This window comes from Pinus tabuliformis, chromosome 4_1, assembly GCF_031772625.1.
Source record: "Pinus tabuliformis cultivar Carrire ecotype Pingquan chromosome 4_1, CPIR1, whole genome shotgun sequence".
NCBI lineage: Eukaryota > Viridiplantae > Streptophyta > Pinopsida > Pinales > Pinaceae > Pinus > Pinus tabuliformis.
In genome coordinates, this window is record NC_142303.1 from 134,080,464 (window position 1) to 134,105,988 (window position 25,525).

Below are 25,525 nucleotides of genomic sequence, written 5' to 3' on the forward strand. Positions count from 1 at the left end.
ACATTGAACACAATTGACAAGCTCTTCATAGTCTTCAGAATGGGTTGATGCGAAGATTGATGCTATGTCAAGAAGGCATGGGTTGTGAATTTCTTATTGGTGTAGCACAGGATTGTGATGTTAAAGGTGTCATGGATTCCAGGTAGTTACATAGTGATCAAAATATTTATTAACGTCAACAACTTCTGTTTCATTTTTCTAATCGAGATTGTCCATATTTGGTGCATCTTGCAACCAAATGAAGCCATGTATATGTGCAAATCCTCTATGTTGCCATTTGTATCTGAATAAAATATGAAAGTCAAAAATTGCATCAGACAAAATTGCAATTTATAAATCAATGGAGAGAAGAATGGTATGAAAACAAAATACCTGCACCAATAATCAACTATGTGAAGGCCCTTTTGCGGGACTTCTTCAAGGAAAATTGTAAGTCTGTAATGCATATATTGTGCTGTTAAATGTAGGTTTTTAATTATGTTTTGAATTCTCCACTGGTATTGATTGTTCGAACTAGACGGAACAGTAGTAGGCATGATCATGTGCAAGTCATGCCATTCAATATTAGGTGCACTAATAGTGAAGAACAATGTCGGACTTCCTATCTGCGTGATCATGTCAATTAGTTCACACCGTCACGTGTTCCATAAAGAGCGTGTTCCTCATAATCCTAAACCGAAGTGCATAAATTATCAAGAAATTCGGAATCTTGGAAGTCATGAAGACATTGTCAAAGATATGAAAAAGTTGTTGGCAGGTTGTTCTCATTGTATTTCTTCACAAAAAAATTGCAGTTGCTTAGCTACGGTGGTGCATTAGAATGTTATATAGGTAGTAGCAGAATCTTGGATGTTGGCCGAATAGGTTATCATGGTAGTGCAACAAGTGTAAATCATATTCATGCATTTCAACTTTTGTAATTCTTGGTTGTGTGATCATGGAAATGCCTGTAGGAAAGAGGGTGGGGAATTCCATAGTGAAGAGGCCCTCAATGTTGTATTCATTCATAGGGGATAGAGAGATTCCAGGCCAGTCAATCGAGCTTGTTGAATTTGGATTGGTCGAGTGCAAATATGCACAAATGTGCTCAAGTTCAGTACATGAATTTGGGAGAATTGGAACAAAAGAAGAAGGTTGGATATCTAATGGAGTTAGCACGACATTAGGATCGTAAGTAGAATCAACTATGGTTTGATGGGGTTCAAAAGAGGAGGTGGTTACATTATGAAGAAGAGAAGAAATATCTATAGGTTGATCTGGTAAAGCATAAATTGCAGATGGACTAAGTTGGACATCCTTGTAGTAGGGATCATGATTTAGTTTGTATTCAAGTGTCGCAAGTACACATGACTTGCAAACGAAGAATTCATAAGCCTTTTTAGAAGGATCATTCCTTTTGACAATGAGGATATTCATTTCATAAACCATCTGAGGTAAGTATTTGGCAATAGCAGTGATGTCTTGGGGGAATTTGATGTATGGCCACTATATTGATATTGACTAGCACGGGCATGAGTGAATTGTAGAATGGGATTCACAAATGCAATGAGAATTTCCTCAACTTGTGTTAAATTTTGAAGGACATGCGGTTGTTCACTGGGGTCCATATTGTTAAGATGATAAAAAAAAGATTGGTAATTTTAGATGATAAAAAATGAAAGAAAGAAATATTGTCATGTAAAATCAGTGTTACTTTGGAATGGGAGCGAAAGCGGGGATCGGGTGCGAAAACAGGTGCAGGAGCGACATTTTCAGAAGCTCCCAATTTGGGAGCAAATCCCGAAGTTTTTTTTTATATAATATATATATTTTTTATATTTTTATATTTTGATACATATATGTCAACAAAAACATGTAGAATGATGAATTAGATATAAAAAACAAAAAAAAAAAAACATAGATTGAACCATATAACAACAATCATCTAGAAGTTATAATCTTCATCAACCATGTCCACAAGTTAGTAACATAGTAACATACAACATATTGAGTCATGATTCATCAATCTTAAAGTTTCAAGATTTCAAAATTCAATATATAACATTTATCATAATTGATCACCAAAGTTGTACTTGTAAGCTAAGTGTAACCATTACAACAAATAATATCTAACATGAAATGAAATATTATAAAATGAAATGAAACAAATTTCAACTTTCATGAAGCATCATATTCATAATTCATTACTAATGAGTTATAATTGCCAACTTAAAACTTAAATTGTCATATATTGTTTAAAAAAATATCATAATAAATATGAAAGAGTCAATAGTTATAAAAACTACTAGAAACTAGAAAATACAACTAAATCTATTATCTATTGCTTATGCTTGGGCCTCTTGCCACCACGAGAAATGTCTAATTTTTTAGTCTTGTTGGAAGATCAGGATATTTATCATTAATATCACCCTCTAAGCATTAATATCCAGAGGTATCTTTGTCATTACCTCTGTATCTATATAGGGATCTTTTTCATTAATATCACCCTCTAAGCATTAACATAAGATAGAAAAAGCATAGCATGTCAAGTCAAGATTTTGTTTGAGTGATGCGTACATTTTTAGGAGGGTCATGATAGAGGAGTTAGAAAACCAATGTCGCTAACATCAAGGTACATCGAGGGATTGGTGCTCTTGATTAAATACGAGTTCCATACCCTAATACATGACAAAATTCAATGGAAGCAATTCAATCTTGAAATCCTGAAAAACTGATAAGTCTGCTGGATTTTGAATGAAATCTAAAATTCTACTTTTTGCATATGAAATACAATGAGGTCGGAACCACTCTTAAACATCCTAAGTCATTTCATATAGTAATGTTAAAAATTTAAGTAAAAGGATGAAAATGAAGATTAAAGTGAATGAAACTTTTACTTTAAGAATTTAACATTACCATGAATCGCATATCAATACTAGGGCCATAGACTTGATCATTAAGATGCCCCACTAAAAACTTATTTGTTTCTTTGAAAAAAATTTGCATTTGGAACATCATTGAAAAAAAAAAATTGAAAACAAGGCAAGACGCTCCCGAAAATGCTCCCAAAAAGGCAGGGAGCGTTTTCCTTTTTAGGTAGCGCGCTCCGGACCCGCTCCCGAGTTGCTCCCACCCAGAGCACGCTCCCGACCCGCTCCCGAGTTGCTCCCTCTTGGAGCGCGCATTGGGAGCGGGATCCGGGGGGGCGGCGCTCCCCCACAACACTATGTAAAATCCTTGTTTTCATACCTAGGTATGATTCTTTTCATATTGTAAAAACATGCATAGTAGAAATTTTATCTATCCTTTGTCGAAATCGATGGTGTTCATCATTAAGGGGGGAGTTATATTGGTTTTGATGAAGGTGAGGTGAACTGGTTTTCACAGTTGGGAGAGCACTTGAGGTGGAAAGGGATGTAGTGGAGGCAGTAGATTTTTTATGGTTTTTATAAATAATTCGTCAGTGTGCATTTATTGTATCTTTTTTTTGTGCATAAAGAAGACACCTTCGTGTGTTTTTATCTGGATTTTGATTGTCGCATGGGATATCTAAGAAAGTATAAAATAATTTGTCATTATTTTTTAGACATAAGCAATTTAGAATGAATCAAAATTGAGTTATTATGCATAGAAAATGTGTTACAAGTTTTAGAATTCTAGCCTTTTATTTGAACATCATAAAATGATAGCAGGAATAAGTAAATAGATAAAAATTCATTTTATAGACATATAAACAATGAAGTAAGATTTAATTGACATTGACACAGATGTTGATATATAGGTTATGTAAATTTTGAAGGGGTAAGAATACATATGTTGGAATTATTTAACAAGAGTGTTGTCAAAATATACATTATTGTAGCATCAAACATTGATAGAAATAGAGAAATATAAACAAATTTCTAGTTCTTTTCTTATTTGAACGTCATTGAATGATTGCATAAATAGATAAACAAGCAAACATTTAGTTTATAGACATGTAAATGACAAAGGGAAAAAAATATGAATTGAAGATCCTACAAATGTTGATATGTACATTATGTAGATTGTGAAGGGGTAAACATACATATGTTGGAATTATTGAAAAAGAGTATTGTCAAAGAAAGTGTATTGAACAATGATCTATACAGAGATGATACTTCATGTACAAAACAATAGAGTTCCTTGCAACCATGAAGAAAGTTCAAAGGCAGCAAATAACAGGTCATTGTGCAATGGACATTGCATGAATGTCCTTGAGGACCTCCTTGCATGCAGAGTAATATTGAATTTCTTCTGAATTAACCAGTATTGTTTGCAAGTGCTCAACACTATTGAAGAATTCTTTTTTGATGGAAAGTGTTAGTAGGAAGAAGCGGCCTAAAATCCATCCACAAATTTCTTGGAGATCAGCTGGATCAATAGAAAGAAGGAACAAGTATTTTGTTGGGATGCCCATTAGCTCATTTCCTGCATCATTGAAAGTTGTGACATTTCCTAGGTGCCCAGTGTGGTCATGTAACTCAATTTTAAGTTTGTAACGATAGTCACTTTCTAGGAAGTCGTCGTTACACTTTGTACAATGCCAAATATTGTTAGAATGTTGTATCACCTTTTTCATGCATTTATTTCTGTTGAAGTACATTGGACATGCAAGAAAATAGAAGTCGTCCATGTGAAGAGCAGTCACATTTGCACGAACCGAAACATATATTTCTTTCTCAAAGACTTGCATGCAAGTAATTTCATGAAGTGTCTTTTGTGGTAGGGCTCGTTTGGAAGCAACATTATAGTTTCTACTCAAAGATGGAGAGGAAGAGTTATAGTTGTTTTCATGGAACCATGTATGGATTTGTTGAGTTTATTCAATGTTTGATGACAAGAGTGCTAGTGGAGACTGTTCCTATGGTGATTCCATTGAATTCAGATACACAAACTCCTTTGATTGCAAGGATTGGTAGGTTGTCAAAAGAGCACAATTTAGCAAGGTTTTGTCCTATAGAGTCACTGTGATCTACCCATAGTGTTACATCAATGATAAAACCCGACTTGTCCTTTAATGTAAGTGTTTTCCTTAGTGTTTTAATTCCATCTCTACGTTGAAGTTTCCAGATAGGTGAGGTGGAGATAACAACACCAATAACATTTGCATTGGTATTTGGGCTTGCAGACTTAATTTCAGTGATAATTCTGAAATGAAAGAATTGGTAAAGAAAGGTTGGATCAAATACCAAACATGGCTTGACAGTGGATGTAGCAAACAAATAAATCTCCCATTTGTTCTTTAGGTGGTTGTAGTTTGGGTTTGTTGAATCTTTAACTGTGTCATTTGAAACAATGTATAGCTTCCCAACTTGGATTATATTATAAAGAGATTCAGCCAATTCAGCAAATGCAGAAAGGTGGATATCATCTTTATCATGATCAACTAGGTCAAATCCAAAGACTTTTCCTGAGCCACATGCGTTGTTGTAAGTCTTCAATGTTGTCTTTACAGATGATCTACCTTCGATTGACCAATACTTTCAGTAGGGATTGAGTGTCGTGAATGAGATAGTTGTAGTTGTGGAAATATTCGTTGGAGTTACTATAGTGAGCAAGGTCTTTGCTGATGAAGATGTCAGACCAGGAAGTAACTGCACAAAACAAACAACTGATTCATTTTTTATTCCATAGGTAGGTCATTGTTATATACAATAGGAGTGATTGTTCAGTTCATCTCCTGATGACTGTTCACATTCCTAATTTATTTATTTACACAAAATTCCCCCAATCATGAAGATTAGGTGTCAACATTCCCCCCTTAATCTGAAGGGATGTTGGTGAGTCCAAGCATCATTCTGAATCGTTCAAGCTTTTCCCTTCCAAATGCTTTGGTGAAGATGTCTGCAATTTGCTCATTTGTGGAACAATGATAGAGATGGATTGTTTTGGCCTCAACATGATGTCGAATCAGATGATATTTAGTATTGATATGCTTTGTTCGATCATGGAACTTTGGGTTCTTGGCCAAGTTTATTGCAGAGGTGTTGTCAATCATGAGTGGAGTTGATTGTACTTGTTTTACCTGCAAATCTTCAAGAATTTTCCTGAGCCACACAATTTCTTTCGTTGCTTCAGCTACTGCCACGTATTCTGCTTCTGTTGTGGAATCTGTTGGTACTGATTGTTTGTGTGATCTCCAGGAGACAGCTCCTGATCCAAGACTCATAGCATATCTTGAAGTAGATACCCCAGTTTCTTTGTCTCCATCGAAGTCTGAATCAGAGTATCCAATCAAGCTCAAGTCGTCCACCTGTGTATACTTGATTCCAAGGTCTTGAGTTCCCTTCAAGTACCTTAGAACGTTTTTGCTAGCAGACCAATGTCCCTCACAAGGCTTTTGCATAAACCTGGAGAGGGTTCCAACAACAAATGAAATGTCTGGTCTAGTAGTAGTGAGGTAGATGAGACTTCCTACAAGCTGTCTATACTTTGTTGCATCCTCAAATTCCTTTCCTTCAATAGATGTGAGCTTTAAGTTTTGTTCCATTGGAGTAGTAAGAGGATTGCACTCTGTCATGCCAAACCTGTTCAACAAATCTCCAATGTATTTCTTTTGAGAAAGAAATATGGACTTTGGATGTTGGGTTACTTCAATGCCAAGATAGTAATGAACATAGCCCAAATCATTCATTTCAAAACTTTTCCCCAATTCCTTCTTTATGGATGCAATGTAGCTTTCATTGTTCCCTGTCACTAAAAGATCATCTACATATACCACAAGATATACAACTGTTTTTCCAACTTTCTTGATAAATAAAGTTGCATCATCAAGATCAAAATGATTGAAGTTGAGTTTCAAAAGATGCTCAGTTAGTTTTTCATACCAGGCTCGTGGTGCTTGTTTGAGGCCATACAAGGACTTCACAAGTTTGCATACTTTATGTTCATGTCCTTTCACACCAAATCCTTCAGGCTGGGACATAAAAACATTCTCTTTTAGATCTCCATTCAAGAAGGCAGTTTTTACATCCATTTGATGGACTTTCCAACCGTTCTGAGCTGCTAGTGCAAAGAGTGTCTGGATGGTGGCCCATTTTGCTGTGGGGCAAAAGTTTCCTCGTAATCGACCCCTTCCTTCTGTGTAAAACCTTTTTCCACAAGCCTAGCTTTGTGCTTGTCAAGTGAGCCATCAGCTTTGTACTTGTTCTTGTAGACCCACTTGCAGCCAATTGGTTTGGTTCCAAATGGAGGATCAACCAGCTTCCAAGTGTCGTTCTTTATGAGGGCATCATACTCCTTTTGCATCGCTTCTTTCCATTCATCATGAGAAGCAGCTTCTTTAAATGAAGTTGGTTCAAAATCTGTAGACAAGTTCAATTCACAATCATAAGAAACATCCATATCAATAGGTGAATTAGAGTCATCTACATCACCTCCATTTTTTCGGTTTGAATTTCTGGTTCCTGTTTTTCCAATTTCATCAGGATGAACACTTTCAAGTGTCTTTGTTAGCCACTTTGGGGGACCTTTCTAAGATGGTCTAGGGTGCTCTGTTAATTGAGTTGGGACTGAATCAAGATTGAGTCTCCCAATTCTATCAATTACATCACTTAAAGCATCATCCGTTGTTGGAGTTTCAGTCGAGGGAGAGTGTTCTTCATAAGAAGATTCCACATGTTGATCTAGTATAGGAATACCCCCTTCAAGATGTGGAATCTGATTATCAAATTCTTGAAATGATTTCGTTTTTGCAAATCTATCCAAGCGATCAAGTTGCCACTCAACAACATTGTCAGATTTGGATGATTCAAGAAAAATTACATCTCTAGATACAACAAACTTTTTATTTACTTCATCATAGAGGTGGTATGCTTTGGAGGTTGTTGAATACCCCAGGAAGATACACTTACGACTTCTAGCACCAAGTTTGTTTCTATGTACCTTTGGTATCAAAGCATAACAGGTGGAACCAAAGATCCTGAGATGTTTTACCGAAGGAACATGTCCATACCATAATTCATAAGGAGTCTTGTTTCTTATAGCATTAGATGGACATCTATTCTTTATATATGCAGCACATAGAACAGCATCAGCCCAAAACATTATATTTATATTTTTGAAGAAAAGCATGGATCGTACAATATTCAAGATTGTTCTATTCATTCTTTTAGCTACACCATTCTGTTGGGGATTATAAGGCACAGTTGTTTGATGTTTGATCCCATGTTGGCGAAGATAGTTTTCAAATTCATTTGATATATATTATTTTCCATTATCAGTGCGAATAGACCCAATATGAGATTGTGCATCATTTTCAATCCATTTATGAAAATTCTTGAATGTTTGAAAGGCATCAGATTTGTTCTTCAATAAATAAACCCAACACATTCTGGTGTAATCATCAATAAATGTCATGATATATTTATTTCCATTTGCAGAAGGAACGGGCATTGGACCACATAAATCTGAATGAATGAGTTCAAGCTTCCTATGTGCTCTTGAATGTGAATCATGAAAAGACTGTTTGCTATGCTTTCCTAGAATGCAAGCATCACATTGCTTATGTTTCCTAAAAATTGTAGGAAAACCAGCAACACCAGTTTTCTTCAATAAGTGGAGACTGTCATAGTTTAAATGTCCAAATCTAGCATGCCATAATAAACTTGATGGAAGTGTACCTTCTTCATGATGAGAAATATATGAGAAATGTTGTGCATGAGCAGAGGTTCCTTGCGGTTTGAGAAGCCTTTCTTCTTCTATTCCCCTCATGACAAGTGAGTGGTCAGAAGCGTTTCTTACCTCAAGCTTGCCATCAAACATATGAATGGAGTGACCTTGCTGGTCGATGTGGACCAAGGACAACAAGTTTCTCTTGAGCTGTGGGAGACATAGAACATGATCCAGAAGAAAGTCTGGAAGACCAGGCAGTTTAAGCCTGATTGTGCCAAGCCTTGATGGCTTGATTTTTGACTGATCTGCAAAGTATACTGCTCCATCAACATTATCAGTGAAATCTTCGAAAAAATATTTTCTATGAGTCATGTGACAGGTTGCTCCTGAATCAAGAAACCAATCATTTTCCGAAGAAGCAAGTGAAGCATTAAACAAATCTTCATTTACTCCAATGATACATTGTGCCTCAATATAGTGAGCGGATTCAGGTGCTTTACCTTTGTCTGTATCATCAGTTTTACCTTTCTATTGGTTTCTTTTCTGCTCAATTTTGTCCCATGGTAGCTTGCATGTAGAGGCATCATGTGATCCATTTCTTTTGCAGCGAATGCAGTGTAAGTCTCCCTTTTCTCCTTGAGAATGTCTACCCCCCTGCCTCTGAAATATCTTCCTCTTCCTCTTTGTCCACCTCTTCCTCTTGTAGAATCTTGAGCAGGATGCTTTTCTTTATGAGCAAGGCACACAGTCTCTTCAGAAGATTCAGGGGTTGTCTTCTTTCCAAAGGCTTTCTCTCTTTCAGCAAACTTTTTCTCAAGAGAGTCAAAGGTTATATCTTTAAGATTTCCATTTGCTTGTAAAGACTCAAGATAATTGGAGTAAGTAGGATAGAGTGCCTTGAGAAAAGCAATAAGAGGGATATCTAGCTCAACCTTAGTGGATTTGATATCATGCATTATAGACTTTAATTCAGATGCAAGAGCAAGAGGATCATTATTTTTCAGTTCAAGAGTGAAGAGTTTAATCATGAGCTGAACAACTTCAAGTGCAGAATGTGAGTCATAGAGTTCTTTCAGCTTTTGTGAGGCTTCAAAGGCAGTTGAATATGATGAAATATGACGACTCACCTCTTCATTTACAGATGCTGCAATTAATGCATAGGCTTTTCTATTCTTGTTTTCCCAAATGACGAGCTCTTTGTCTGAGGTAGGTTGTACAGGGTCATTGTCTCCTTCTCTGACACACACTCCTTTCCACAACTCATTGAAGATGAGGGTGTGTTTTATCATCCGGGACCATTCAGGATAGTTCTCCTTGCCAGTGAGAACTATTCCTACCATAGAGATGATTTAATGCATTCTGTAAAAAAAAAATTCTACTGATAGAAAAAATACTTTTGCTGATATACAGTGAAATTGTACTCAAAAGGGCAAAAATACTTTATGCACTATGTTTTCTTCAAATCCCTCCAATGTTTATAAAACCATCCTCATATAATATTTCCATATCACCTCCCTTTTTTTCTTTTAAACAAGAGCTCCACGCACATATAAAGTCAACAAAGGATTCAAATGGAAACCATTCAATATATATACGCTAGACCATTCGCTGGACTATTCAACGGATTCAAATGTAGTTCATAAGCGGTGTATATCACTCAATAAAGCCGCAGTTCAAATACCATGTCAGGGTTTCAAATACCATTTCAACCGCATAGTTCAATACCATATAGCGTTAAAACAGGAAAACTGGACAGCGTTAGAACCATTCAACACAGTTCAATGGGACAGCGTTAATATTCAAACAACGTCCAATAATTGAAACGCATTCAATATTCAAAACTCAAACGTTGTGTCAAACAACAACACAGCATATACAATGATACCAAATGTTATGGACAAGCGGTTCAATATCAAACGTTATGGACAGCGTTACCAAACGTTATGCAAACATATACCACTCGTATACCATGTCAGTCCAGAGAAATACGAACTCAAACACTTTAAAAATTCCTGCGTTTAATAATTCTGTTACAGTCTCGCTCTCAGAGGATTTTCAAAGGAGAAACGAAAATATGGAAACTTAGAACTTTTGTAATCTGAATAAGGAAGAAGACAGAAGTTCATTTGTATGCGATATACTTCAAAGCCTCATAATCATATCAAACAGCAGAATGAGAGAGATGAATAGACTACGCAAAGATTGGAATCTAGAAAGGGCTCGTAGACTGCAATTCTCTGGCAAAGCCTGCGTCCACGGAAAAAAAACGTTTATGAATTAGTCATCCACACAGTCATAGTATGCAATGATACCATGTTAGGCGCAGCTACCATGTCAGAAACGTTTATGAATCAAACAGAGAGCTGAACAGTCAGACAATGGGCAGCTAATTTTATGAAGAATCTGCTCAGCTATATGGAGAGCAGACAGGGAGTTGCAAGGGACACAAAGGCTAAAAAGAGCTGGCTTTGATACCATGTCAGGCCAGGCAGTAACTCCACAAAACAAACAACTGATTCATTTTTTATTCCATAGGTAGGTCATTGTTATATACAATAGGAGTGATTGTTCAGTTCATCTCCCGATGACTGTTCACATTCCTAATTTATTTATTTACACAAAATTTCCCCAATCATGAAGATTAGGTGTCAACAGAAGAGGTAGATTGGGACGTGTCTACCTTAGTTTGTACTAGTATTGATGAGTCTTTAGTCAATACTACTTTACACCTCACAACCTCAAGTTCAACAACTTGGATGGACCTTGTGTAAATGAAAAAAAAAAAAATTAGTGTAGAGTCCATTTGTTTTTTTGCATAATGTAGGAAGAGTGTAAAAGACAAAAAAATAGAATATGGTGCGGACAAATATCAGGCCTTATGAAGAGTATTGAAGCACCGTGCAAGCTACTTTTTTAAGCAGAGTGATTGAGCCGACTTCGATGTCTTCAAATGCAACTTGTGCACTATATGCAGTTGGTAGCAAAGTCTTGTGTTGATGCATTCCATCGAAAAGAGTAATGTGGAAGTGTGGATGTAGTTTTTGATGACACAATAGATCTGATGTCAATTATTTGGAGTAGTGGTTGAATCTTAGTGGAACCATTCAGCAACAAAGGAATGGCATTCTTAGTTAAGGTTGGCATCATGTTATTAGCACAATAAAATATTTTTTTGTGATGGAATACCTATAATTCATTTTAATGCATTGGAAAATATATTTAAACATAAATGATAACATATGCAAGGGAAGCATGAATTAGAATTTCAAATTTAATTTTATAGAATAACTTTCTCAATATGTTATGCAAGAAAGACCCCAACTATATAAAAAGATAGATAAACAATCTATTTTCTAACACCCTTCATCATACATATGGATTTTGAAACATGGAAACATATGTCTTGACTTTCTAAGTCAGCCATCGACCCTTTTCTGGATATAGGAGCATTGCACAGGTTTATAGAATAACTTGCTCAATATGCTATGTAAGCAAGACCCCAACTATATAAATAGTAGATATACAATCTAGTTTCTAACACCCTTCATCATGCATATGGATTTTCCAACATGGAAACATAGTCTTGACTTTCTATGTTAGCTATCCACCCTTTTCTGAATATAGGGGCACTACACAGGTTTGAAACAGGCACCCTACAGCCTTCTAATTCCACTGTATTAGTCTCCTTTAATATTGTGTATTGGTTAGTTTAGTCATTGCACACTTGTTGTCATCATGCGAATGTGAAGAAATAGTTACTCTGCAACAAAGGTATATTTATTCATTGGCTATCGAATATTTAGTAGCAACTTATTTTTATTAATAGGCACTTGTATATTTTTATAGAGTAGTCTAAAGGCTAAAAAATTTCCCCGGACATTTAGATGAGTTTTTTAGAAAAAGTTTGTCGTCTCGTGAAATTGTGGCTTTGCTAGATGATGCCTAGTTTTATTCATTGGTTTTTGTAATATTTAATAAGAAATTGATTCAAAATTTTGGAACATTTTGGAAATTGTTTGCCATCTTGGGAAATTATGGCTTCGCTAGACAATGTCCATTTTAAGTGTTGGTTTATGTAATATTTAGTAAGAAATTGATTGAACATTTTGGAAAAAAATTGGATGGTATAAATTTAAATTTAAAATCTAAAAACAAGTTTTTTTTTCAAATTTACAGTACAATATTAGAAGAATCAAATTTTTCATACGATTGTTTTTTGAAAAAATGATAAAAGAAATCCATTTGGAAAATGATAAAAGATCAATTTGGTTAAATTACTATGATTGGAATGGAGATAAGTGTGGAAAAGGTTAAAAAGACACTTTGGTTAAATTATTGTGATTGGAATGGAGATGAACATGAGACTTCTCTAGATAAAGATAAAAAGACACTTTGGTTAAATTATTGTGATTGGAATGGAGATGCACGAGAGGTTTTATTTTTAAATAGAGGAAAGGTAAGTGAGGAAAGGTTATTTATAATTATTTATATTTAAAAACTAATAATTTAAGATTTGAAAGTCATAAAATATCTAATACAACTTACACCCCTAGAAATCCCCTCCTCCCTTGGGACTCCAATACTTAATACTCAGGTTGCACAGTTGCATTAATGCAGAAAAATGAAAGTACTAAATTACCTTGAAAGTAGAGAAACTATTTCATTGCGATGCTCACAGAGTGTATCCTGAACTCGCTCTCGATGACTCAGAGCACGGGTCAGCATTGGTGCAGCATTGCAGCAACCACATTTTCCTTTGTCTCAAGAAAAATGTCAATAACACCAAACCAAAAAACATAGAGGAAGGAAGTCATCATGAAGGACACAAAACTCAACACTGTGAAGTAGGAAGATTGGGACAAGATACATGATAAGGCCATTTCCTTGACTAGTCTTAATCCTAGTCTTAATCCTGATTATGTGTTAATGATGTGTCTAGGGAAACTACAACAAAAAAGCTTTGGGATAAGCTTGCTCATTGTGCAAGGCTAAATCCTTCATGAATTTGATATTTCTATAGAAGTTGTATGCTCTGAAGATGGAAGATGATGATAGCATTATAAATCACACTAGTGCTTTCCATGCCTTGTTTATTTATCTGAAGGCAATCATTGACAAAGGACAATAAGCTATGCATAACTTGCACTATGGTCTTTTAGATTCTTGGAAGAATATAATACTTACCATCAGTGTAGCTACAAGAGTAGAAAATGTCAAGTTGGATGAGGTCATAGGTTAGTTGCTACAGCAAAAGGCACGAAGAAGAACTTTCCAAATAAACATTGATTCATAAGCTATGATGAGTAGGGGTTGCTCTAAAGAGTGAAATAATAAGAGATCTAATGGGAGGAAATTCAAATATAGAGGAAAATATGCCAATAAGGGTAGGAAGAAACATGAGTTGATTTGTTGAATATGCCATCAAAGGCATATGAGGTGGGTTCAATATCTGTAAATTTATTCTTCTGGGTAAAAGAGAAATAAAACAACTCAAATATTATAGTTGATGCAATGAGTAAACAAATTACTTTGTTGGCAACTATGTCAATAAAGGTAGTTAGCTTTGAAGCTATAAAAATAATTATGAGCATGATAACAATTTTCATAGGCAAGGAAAACATGTAAGGAATCATTAATGGGAGATCAAATATCCTACATGGATTATTTTTCAAGAACCATTTTTATTATAAAAATAAAAAATAAAACATAAAAATAGTTTTTTGTGCCAAGGGCGTAAAAATGTCAAGTTGGATGAGATCACAGGTTAGTCATCGTGGCAAAAGACACGAAGAATAAATTTCCAAATAAACATTGATTCATGAGCTATGATGTGTAGGGGTTGATCTAATGGGAGGAAATTCAGATATAGAGGAAAATATGCCAATAAGGATAGGAAGCAGCATGATTTAATTCGTTGAATGTACCAGCAAAGGCATATGAGGTGGGTTGGATATCTACAAATTTATTCTTCTAGGGAAAAGGCAAATAAAACAACTCAAACATTATAGTTGACGCAATGAGTAAAAGAATTACTTTGTTGGAAACTATGTCAATAAAGGTAGTTAGTTTTTAAGCTATAAAATATTTGTATGAGCATGATAACGATTTTCAGAGGCAAGGAAAGCATGTAAGTAATAATTAATGGGAGATCAAACATCCTACATGGATTATTTTTTCAAGAAGCATTTTTATTCAAGAAAAGAAAAAACAATTTTGTGTGCCAAGAGGTTCCACTAGTGACAATTTAATCTAGAATTTGGGAATCATATGGTGGAAGATTGAATGATCATTTTAGAAGGGACAAAACCCATGAATTTTGAAAGAAAAGTATTTTTGGCTATGATTTACAAGAGATGTAAGATGATATGTGTAAATATGCAATGTTTTTACTTGACTGTATAGTCCATTAATTGTGCCAAGTAGACTATGGGAGGAAATATCCATGGAGGTTGCTCGGTTTGCCAAAAATCCAGTGAAGGAATGATTCTATATTTTTGGTTGTTGGGTTGGACATGGAGCTCACAATTTCTCTGAAGAATCATTATGCCATCTTATTGGAAGAATTCAAGGAAAAAGCTTGAATATAGTTCTTCCTATCACCCCACAACAAATGGAAAACTAAAATAGTCAACTAAATCTTGGTAAATCTGCTAAGAATCTTAGTTGGTAGCAAGCCTCGACAATGGAACGCAATATTGGCACAAGCAAAGTTTGCACACAATAACTCACTGAACAGAGCTACAAGGTTGAAACCACTGAAATTGGTTATGGAAGGGCTCCTAACGGAGTGACTAATTAGTTGAAATAAGAAATGGTTGAACAAAGAAGTGCAAATGCATAAATTTTTACAGAAAAAATGCAAAGGATGCATGAATAGGTGAAGGGAAAAATTGCAACCCAGAAATCAAAAACCCAAAGAAGAGGTCGATCATTCTAGGAGTTTAAAGTCTTTTACAGTTGGAAACCAGGTGTTGGTTTATTTAAGAAAGGAAAGGTTTCCAATGATCATTACAAAAAAACAAATTATCAGACGATAGGTCCCTATGTGATTTTAAGAAAGTTTTCAGATGATACACATGAGGTAGAGCTACATGAAGGGTTGTATATTTCACCAATCTGCAATGTAGAGATATATATACTATCAAGAAAATGAAAAAAAAGGAATAGACAAGGAAAAAAGAGCTGATTTGAGTGATCAAAATTCATGAAAATGAGTGTGACGAAAATGATGAAGTCCTGGATGCAAAGAACATCAGTAGTCAATGACAAACTTACAAGCAGCATTTAGTGAGATGGAGTGAGAGAGGAGGCAACATGGGTTTCAGAGGCGGAGTATAAAGGGCTTTAAGTGAAGATAAATTGCATGAGTACACTTGGAAAACTAAGAACAAATGAGTTGCATGAAGGTAAGGAAGTGTTACCTAAAATCAGTTAGCTTGTCAGGCCAAAGCGGCATCATCTCTTTGAGAGGTTTGCAAGAGTATCATGTATCTCTCCTTGACATGTTAGTTAAGAAATGTCGATGATGAAAAGAAAATAAAAGGCCAAACCCTCGTGGAATGAAATCAGATAATAACTTCAGTATAAATTGTGTTCATGAAATGAGAATATGGCTTCTAAACCCATGAAATAATTGTGGTAGAAATAAAGTGTTGTGTAGATCCAAATATTCCTATTTAGAAGAAGAGTTTGTACTTAAAAGGATCCAAAGATGCCTTAGGAAATCAAGATTTGAAAGTGGAAAACATATAATTGAGAAAATAAAGGCCAGGGCTTGCCCTGGTTATGCATGGATAATATAAAGTTGTTGGCAAACACATCCTGGTCCAATTTAGGAGAATCCTTTGTAGTTAAAAGGATCCAAAGATGCCTTTAAAACTCAGGCTTTAAAAGAAGAAAACATATAGTTGAGACAAAAGAAATACCAGGGCTTGCCCCAGTCTACATGGATATTATAAAGTTGCTAGGAAACACATCCTAGTACTATTTAGGAGAAGTCTCTATCCTTGAACTCACACATTAGTGGATCCCAATGAACTCATATAGCATATGATATTTTACTCAAATGATGTTATAAAATTTTCAAAACCATTGATTAAGACTATTGAAGATGTTGGATGAGGATAAACCTCATATGGGTACTGTTACCCACAATTTATCCTGGACAAAATTGGGTAATCAAGGGAGTTACCCCATTCAATAAAGGAGGTAACGATGTTTCAACAAGCTAGTTAAAATTGTGTAAAATAAACATTTTGCAAAACCCCAAACAAACTCCCATTTTCAGTGGTATTCATGGGCTATAGAGAGTTCATTCAATAGAACCAAAAAAATATGATATTTAGTGAAGGAACTGTGTGTAACGCCTTGTACTGATTTGTTTGCAGGAAGGTTGATAGAAGGGCCACTGATCAGAGTACCAGAGACTACTAATGCTTTTCACATCTATCAGCATGCTTCACACCTAAATTTCTGAAAGTGTGGGTTGATGCTAAGAAGAATTTGGGTCTTGATTTACTAGTCATACAAGGTAAAAACTTAACTATTCGCTTGAGGATCTAAATATTATCCTTGTCTCTATTGCAAACTCTAGAGATAAGACAAAAAGAACGAGCAAATCTCGTTTATGACAATTATAAGGAAAATCCCAATACACACTTCTTATTCCAGAGAGCTATATTTTTTGTTTTACTAACCATCATTAGCCTTGAGAAGTGAACATAAATACCAGCCCTGCATCTATATCAAATGGCATCCATGGGCCATCAAGGCTATTGGGGCTTACACCCAGTGCACAATTAATTATGGTTGTTTTCTTACACTGCAACATATCTTCGGGGGGCTTTGAACCCAAGTTTAAGCACCAAATTTGAAGCCAACCTTGATCGAGGTGGATATTGGTCGCTACCCGCCAATTCCACTTGGACCCCCACCATTGTTTCTTTCAATTTTTCAGTTTCCTTAATTGTAGCACAATTTACTATTTTTAGCAGTTTTTCAGGTCCTGAACTTCTAGAGCCGTTTTGAGGCCCTAAATGATGTTTTTTGGGAAAATTGGGAGAAACATGGGTCAATGAATTAATGTTGCTCATCATAAAGTTGTATTCCTCGGATAGATCTTTCTAACGAGGTATTGTGTGCCTCAAATGGAGATCTTATGCCAAAGTTACGACCCCAAGAAGTTGATGTACCAATTTAGCCAAAACGGGGCCCATAGTTTGGCACTTCATCTCCTAGGGTTAGGTTTTTTTATTTTTAGGGTTTACCATTGCTTCTCAACAATAAATAGGCCTTCAAGCCTCATTGTAAGACAGTTCAGAGGCATGTAGCCACCACATCTCTCCTCGAAGATAAGCTATCATCGCCCGAGCTAGTTTATTTCCATTTATGTTTGTAAGCATATTTCAGTATTTTACATTAATGAAATGAAGTATTATTTCTGTTGCATCTTTGTATTTATGGTTATCTCTGTAATTTGTTGCGTTCTTGTTTAAATCTGGATCACTGGTATCAGAGTAGGTTATGATTCCATGGGAATGAGGGTTTCATGCATATTTCAGTTTTGAATTTTTGCAACAATATTCAACAAACTTCAGGCATGCGCTGCGACCTCCACAGAGCACTTTCTTGGGCCAAGCAAGAAGAAATTTTATTTTTTCATTTTTTTGCAGGAATTGTTTTTGGGTAGCGAGTTTGCAGATCAGATCTGAAATATTTGGTGCAATATTTACAAAAACAAATAACATATCTGGATTCCTTCCGAAAAAGTACCAAAAATAAAAAAAACAACTGACTGAATTGGAGTCTGGATGAGGGAGATATCACTGATTTAAAATCAGCGATGTTGTAGAATTTTTTTGCGACAACAACTAGTGGATGGTGACTCTCCTATCATTTTTTGAAGTTTTTGTGCATAATTTCAAAAAAAGGATTGTAGATCTGAGCGCCTCTTGAAAAATCACCCAATTTCAAAAATAAAAGGGTCGAATCGGAGTTCGGATGTGGGAGATATCGCTGATTTAAAATCAACTATTTTTTCAGCACTTTTGTGACAGCGGAAAAATTGCAGTGCTAATCTGAGATTCTAGAGTGTCCAGATAAGGATTTTCCAACATACGGGAAGATGCAAAATAGTCATTCTGCTTCCAAAAATAGGTTATGATAAATATTCTTATTTATATTGACCAAGTTATGTCCATTTTAATTGTGGAGCAGCATTTAGAGTGGGTTCCCGTTGGAGACGTGCCCTCCCACCCCACACCCCACTTTAGTAGGCACCTACTTCACATTCATCAGTTTCAACATAACTGAATTCGGCTTGGGTTATTTGGAGACATGCCCTCCTACCCCAGGCTATGTAGGCACCTGCTACTTCATCAACAAACAATGTAAACTTTGAAACGGGAACTATAAACTCAAAACAAGAACTCTGGCCAAAAAAATGCCAAAAAAACATCAAAAACAGTGCTAAAAACGAAAAGTGTGTATACTGGAACGATGGTTTTTTTTTAGGGACAATTTTGAACATGTTTTAAAAATGGCAGTGAAAACAAAATTTCCGTGCAAAATATAGCTTGAAAATGAAAAAGTGATTATGCTCGAACGATGATTTTTTTTTTAGGGTCAATCTTCAAAATTTAAAAAAAATGCTAGTAAAATGAGCTAACAACATAAAAGTGACTCATAAATTCTCATTTAACACCATATGGAAATCAAAAATTTTATTTCAAGAGACAATGCATACATCAGTTAGATAAACTGCCTTAAACAATTATTCAAAATCACTCATATTTTCTTGCATGCCATCAGAATTCACATCTTCAGATGAGTCACTGGATGCTAATGAAGATGTTCCATATTCTTCTCTTTCATCAACTAGTGCCCCATCTGAGTCCACATGCATGCCATCATTTCAGGTTTCAAAATTCTTCTAGATCTACGACTGGTTTCAGCAGACTCCCATCTCAATACTATTCCTTCTGGTAACAACCTTTTCAGAATCTCTATCGTCTTGAAGTGAAGAGTTCCCCTCTTTGTTAAATTGAAGTCATAAAAAAGTATGTCAACATCCTCCAATTTCAATATGTCTGTGTGGCGACGATTTATATTCGTACCCTTTCTTTTTCTCTTTCCGCCAATTTTTTTGTCAACTACCATCTCTGGCTTATACACACCATTGAATGGGTGTGTATTTGTGGCATACCAATGTACTTCAACACTTGTAACATCCTCATTTTCTGTAAAGACCTTTATAACTTTAGCAACCCAAAATGGATAGCCATTGAGATCTCCATCTGCTAGCACTGCGATCATGTAACCCTCCTTAATATCCTGTACTGAACCCCTGTAAAGGTCTTCCATGGCTTCACGTTGTGCACGAGATCTTCTGGAACCAATATACATCTCTCTTTCCTCTACCTGTGAAGAATTAATGGTACCTTGAGATTGTTGTTGTTCAACAATGTTTATTTCCTCATGTGCATTCGACACATTTTGTGGCCAAATAAATGGATTTTTCAAAGGTATATCTTCATTTGTTCTTATTGAAATGATATCACTTTGATTATTGAAAAATGACTCCCACCAAATTGAATCAACAATGTCAAAGTACTCATATGTATATCTAATACATTTTTTAATTTCTTCTAGGCAATCAAAATAATTTATATCTCTGTTTTGTTTGTGTGCATTATGAACTTCACCAACTGATTGTAATAACAATATTTTCGATGCAGATATTGGATGATCTGGAATGAACTTCAAAAATTGCAAACCTGATGACGGTGCCCATTCTGTAGTAGTTGAATACTTCTTGCCCCATATTAGTGTTTTCCCATCAATTTTTTTGATACGAAATTGATCTTGGAAGCTAATGTCATTAAGTTGTTCAATGCATTTCCCCTCGCCATATGATCCCATAATAAACCTTTGCATGTCAACAGTTTCTTCCAACACATCAAAAGTAGGCTCTGGCATGTATGATTTCTTAATACATTCAATTAATGATGACAAGCTCCCAGCTTCCTTCCTCCTTAATGTGATTGAAAAACGACTGAACATCTAATCAATATGGTCATGCGTGTGCCCAACAAGAAGGAAACCAACCTTTACCTTCTGAAAAAATCTCAATTCAACAAGCATGTTTAGATATCCAAAAGCAACCTGATTTTTGTTTTCACGGCAAGTGTTGTCCAATTGTAGATATGAAACTTTAGGAAGATTACCAGACCAATGAGAAAGCACATCATGAATTATGGTTATGGTCATATTTGCATCATTATGAATATTTGGAGCTGTGAAGTACACCTTTGGCAACATTTTCCCATTGAAGACCATACAACCGACCAAGTGATACTGAATAAAATTTTCCTCCTGTAAATTTTTGGGTGTGCGAACAAAATGTGGTAAAAGTGTTTTCTTCTGGTCCATACCATCAATTATCAAACCCAAATATTTATTCGGATTATCATAACACTTCTTTCGATGCTTGTACAACTTTTTCCGTTCATTTGTTTGTTGTTCGTGATGCTCCTGAAGTTCTTTGACAATTGAATCTACACAACATAAAAGAAAGCCATTAAGAAATATGTTTTCATACTTGATGAATATACAATCTTAAAAGTTAAAGTTATGAATGCCTACCTCTTTCTGACCCTTCACATTTGTCCCTTTTTTATTTAAGAGAAGCACATGTACTGCAAATCCCCATCCTTGTCTTCTTAGGAATACAGACATTGTTGAATTCTTTCTTCCATATCTTCACAAAATATTGATATGTAATAAACCGGCCATGTCCCTCAGCACCTTCTACATATTCTTTGTATAAGTTGTAGATTTCACGTCTCAAAAAATTATCTGGAACATGTATTGTCTCTCTATTTGTTATACACTCTCCATGCTTTGGAAAGAAATCTTTCATCCATGACATTGCAATGTTTGATAATGGCCCAAACTGTCTTTATGACGTATTTTAGAATAAAATGTGGGATCCTTTTCCAAATTTTCTTGAGTTCTCGAGAGACGAAAATTCCCAATCGAATGAAACATTTTGAAAGCTTTTCTACAGATAAATAAAGTCTTAATATGATATTCATAACCTGACAATGTAGATTGCATGCACCCAACTAAATATGAATTTTGCATGCTTTTATTCATTGACAAATATCTCTTCCTACTCTCAAATGCAAATTTGAAATCCATATGTTTCAAGCAATCTTTTTGGCATCATTCACTTGAAATGAGTGCACTGATAGAACTTCTTCTCGTCAGATATTCACTCTACCCCTTGTAACTAGAACATATTGCATTGATACGAAAAGGTCTGGTCCTACTCCTCGATACAATATTTCTTGGCAACATCTCCATCATTAGATCATCATTTGTATAAGGATTTTTATCATCATTAAGAGGAATGTTATCCACACTATGATCAACTGTGCTTTTCAAATACTGACTTGGAGGATATTCTTCATCTTCCCTTTTGTCATTGCTACTGTCATAGTCCATAGAATTCGAACTCAATGGAAATTTTGACTCGATGTTTATTGGATATTCTTCCTCATGTGCATTTTCAGTGCTGCTCTCACGGTCCATAGAATTAGGACTAAGTGTATCATTTTTTCCTTCATCACTGCTACCTTTATACTCATTAGAATTGGGACTAAGTGCATCATCATGTCCTTCATCACTGCTGCTCTCATAGTCCTTAGAATCGGGACTAAGAGGACATTGTGACACTCCATTCTTTTGAAATTCATCATCGCGCTCTTCATCATTGTTGCTCTCATAGTCCTTAGAATTAGGACTAAGTGGACACCATGACACTCCATTATTTTGAATTTCATCATCCTGCTCTTCATCACTGCTGCTGTCATAGTCCTTAGAATTAGGACTAACTGGACACCGTCGCACTCCATACTTTTGAAATTCATCATCCCGCTCTTCATCAAAGCTGCTTTCATAGTCCTTAGAATTAGGACTAACTGGACACCGTCGCACTCCATACTTTTGAAATTCATCATCCCGCTCTTCATCAAAGCTGCTTTCATAGTCCTTAGAATTAGGACTAACTGGACACCATGGCATTCAATACTTTTGAAATTCATCATCCCTCTCTTCATCAAAGCTGCTCTCATAGTCCTTAGAATTAGGACTAACTGGACACCGTGACACTCCATACTTTTGAAATTCATCATCATGCACTTCATCGCTGCTGCTCTCATAGTCCTTAGAATTAGGACTAAGTGGACACTTTGACACTCCATTCTTTTCAAATTCGTTATCACGCTCTTCATCACTGCTACTCTCATAGTCCTTAGAATTAGGACTGAGTGGACACCGTGACACTCCATTCTTTTGAACTTCACCATATTGCTCTTCATCACTACTGCTTTCATGATCCATAGAATTAGAACTAAGTGGACACCGTGAGACTCCATTCTTTTGAAATTTGTCATCAAGCTCATCATCACTACTGCTTTCATAGTCCTTCGAATTTAGACTAAGTGGAATCTGTGACTCTTTATTTATTTGAAATTCTGCATCCCCTCTTTCATCTGTGCTGCTCTCATAGCCCTTAGGATAAGGACTAAGTGGAAAAATTGACTTTCTATTCATAGTGGAAGAATTCCCACTATATTCATCCATATGAATAGAGTTGTTACGCAATGAAGATGTTGATGTTGTATAAATCGAAACTTCACTATCAGGACAATCCATCCCTTTAAAAATAGAAGATGTTGAATGATACAAATGGAGAGTCTCCTAAAGATATTATATAGCTTAGAGAATGAAATTTTCCCCCCAAAATTTTCCCTCCAAAAAAATTTCACGAAAATATTTCCCTCCTAAAAGTTTGTGAGATATATTTCACTTCATTATTTTATCATGCAATTTAATGAAAAATGTAAACTTAATTTTTTTTATGAAATAAATCATTAAAGTTAAAATTGTAAAGTACAACTTCTACCTAAATTATTTTAATAGTCAAAGTATATAATTTTTACTAAACAATTGAATGTTTTTTTAAAGTTTTATAATACATTTAGAAACAAGGTAATCCCACATTCACCCCACTATAAAATAATTCAAAACTGTTCGCTTTATCATATTTTCATTCATCGCCATAAAAAAATTAACATGTTAAAATTTATTAAAACTAATTAATCCCACAGTCACCGTATGATAAAACATCTTCGTAGTTTCACCTATATATTCCATTATCACTATTACTCAAGTTACATCAAGGTTTGCTGAGGTTCGTTAAAAAACTTGGAGTGAATTTGTGGAGCAGCTACATTGGAATCAACAACATATTTAACGAAGAACTTCTGCAATTGAAAGGTCAGTTAAATCTTTTTCCTTGAAATTTCTCATATGAAAGGTCAATTAAATTTTTGTTCCTTGAAATTTCTCATATTAAATTAGTTTAACGAAGTAGATTTTTTTCTAAACTTAGAAGTTTTTTGTCAACCAAATTAAGAAATATTTCCATCATGATCATGGTGGGCCAAGGGCAACCCCATCCTGCAATCGACCGGCCACTAGATTTTTTTTTTATAAACTTAAAATTTTTTGTCAACCAAATTAGCAAATATTTCCGACATGAGCATGGTGGGCCCAGGGCAACCCCATCCTGCAATCAGCCGGCCACCCGCTCCCTTCGCACACCCTTCCGGGCCCCTCCCCAAACTTAGCAACCCCTTTCCCCCTCACCCCTCAACCCCCCTTCTGCCCGACCCCACACGACACCCTTACCAGGCCCCCTACCTCACTCCCCTGGAGCCACCCACCTGCCCCCCTACCCAACTCCCCTTCCCTTCCCCCTCACCTCACCCCTCGTTTCTCCCCACTCTACCCCTACAGCCCCCTTACCCCCCCACCACAACCCCCAACTCCCCCCCATACCCTTAACCCCACCCCCATACGCCCCCTCCCCCATTCCCAACCCACCCCCCATAACCACCCCCACACCTCCTATACCCACTCCCTCCAACCGCACCCCCATACACCCCCCTTAACCCCACCCCCCATACGCCTCGCCCCCCATTCCCAACCCACCCCCCATAACCCCCCCCCAACAACCCCCATACCCACCTCCCCCAACCCCCTTAACTCCACCCCCAACACCCCCTAATTTCCACCCCCGACCCCCCATACGCCTCCCCCACTACCCACGCCCAACCCCCATAACCCCCGCCCCACCCATCCCCGCCCCGCCCACCCCCCATAACCCCCGCCCCGCCCACCCCCCATAACCCCCGCCCCATCCCCTATACCCGCCCCTGCCCAACCCCCACCCACACCCGTCCCCGCCCCCACCCATCCCCGCCGCCCGGCCCCCTCCCATCCCCGCCTCTCGTAACCCCGCCCCGGCCCAGCCCCCTCCCATCCCCACCTCCCGTAACCCTGCCCCCCACCCGGCCCCCTCCCATCCCTGCCACCCGTAACCCCCCCCCACACGCCCCCTCCCATCCCCGCTCCACCCCTCCCCCTCGCCCTCCCTCCACTGCCTCCCGACCTCCTCCCGCTCGAACGGCCACCCGGGCGCTCCTGCGGGCCGCCGGAGTGGCGTGCGGCGGGCGGGCCAGCGAGCTGCTGGGGTGGCGCGAGGTGGGGGCAGCGAATCAGACGACCACCCCAACGGCCCGCCCGGGGTGGCCGTCCGATTCCGGGGCGGCCCCCGCCCCGTGCCACCCCGGCGGCCCGCCGGGGGTGTCCGTCTGATTCCAGGAATCGGACGCCGGGGTGGCGCAGGGTGGGGGACCGCCACCTGCCCCGCGCCACCCAGGCGGCCCGCAGGCGCACCCGAGTGGCCGTCCGAGCGGGAGGAGGTCGGGAGGCGAAGGCAGAGGCGGAGGAGGGATGGTGAGGTGGAGGGGAGGGGCTGGGCAGGGATGGGAGGGGTCCGGGT

The 25,525-nt window shown here is 37.2% G+C and overlaps 1 pseudogene; it reads right to left on the minus strand.

Moving 5' to 3' along the window:
• Positions 1 to 24,619, minus strand: part of LOC149174568 (uncharacterized) — a 31,030-nt pseudogene extending 6,411 nt beyond the window's left edge.
• Positions 24,620 to 25,525: the final 906 nt, after the last annotated feature.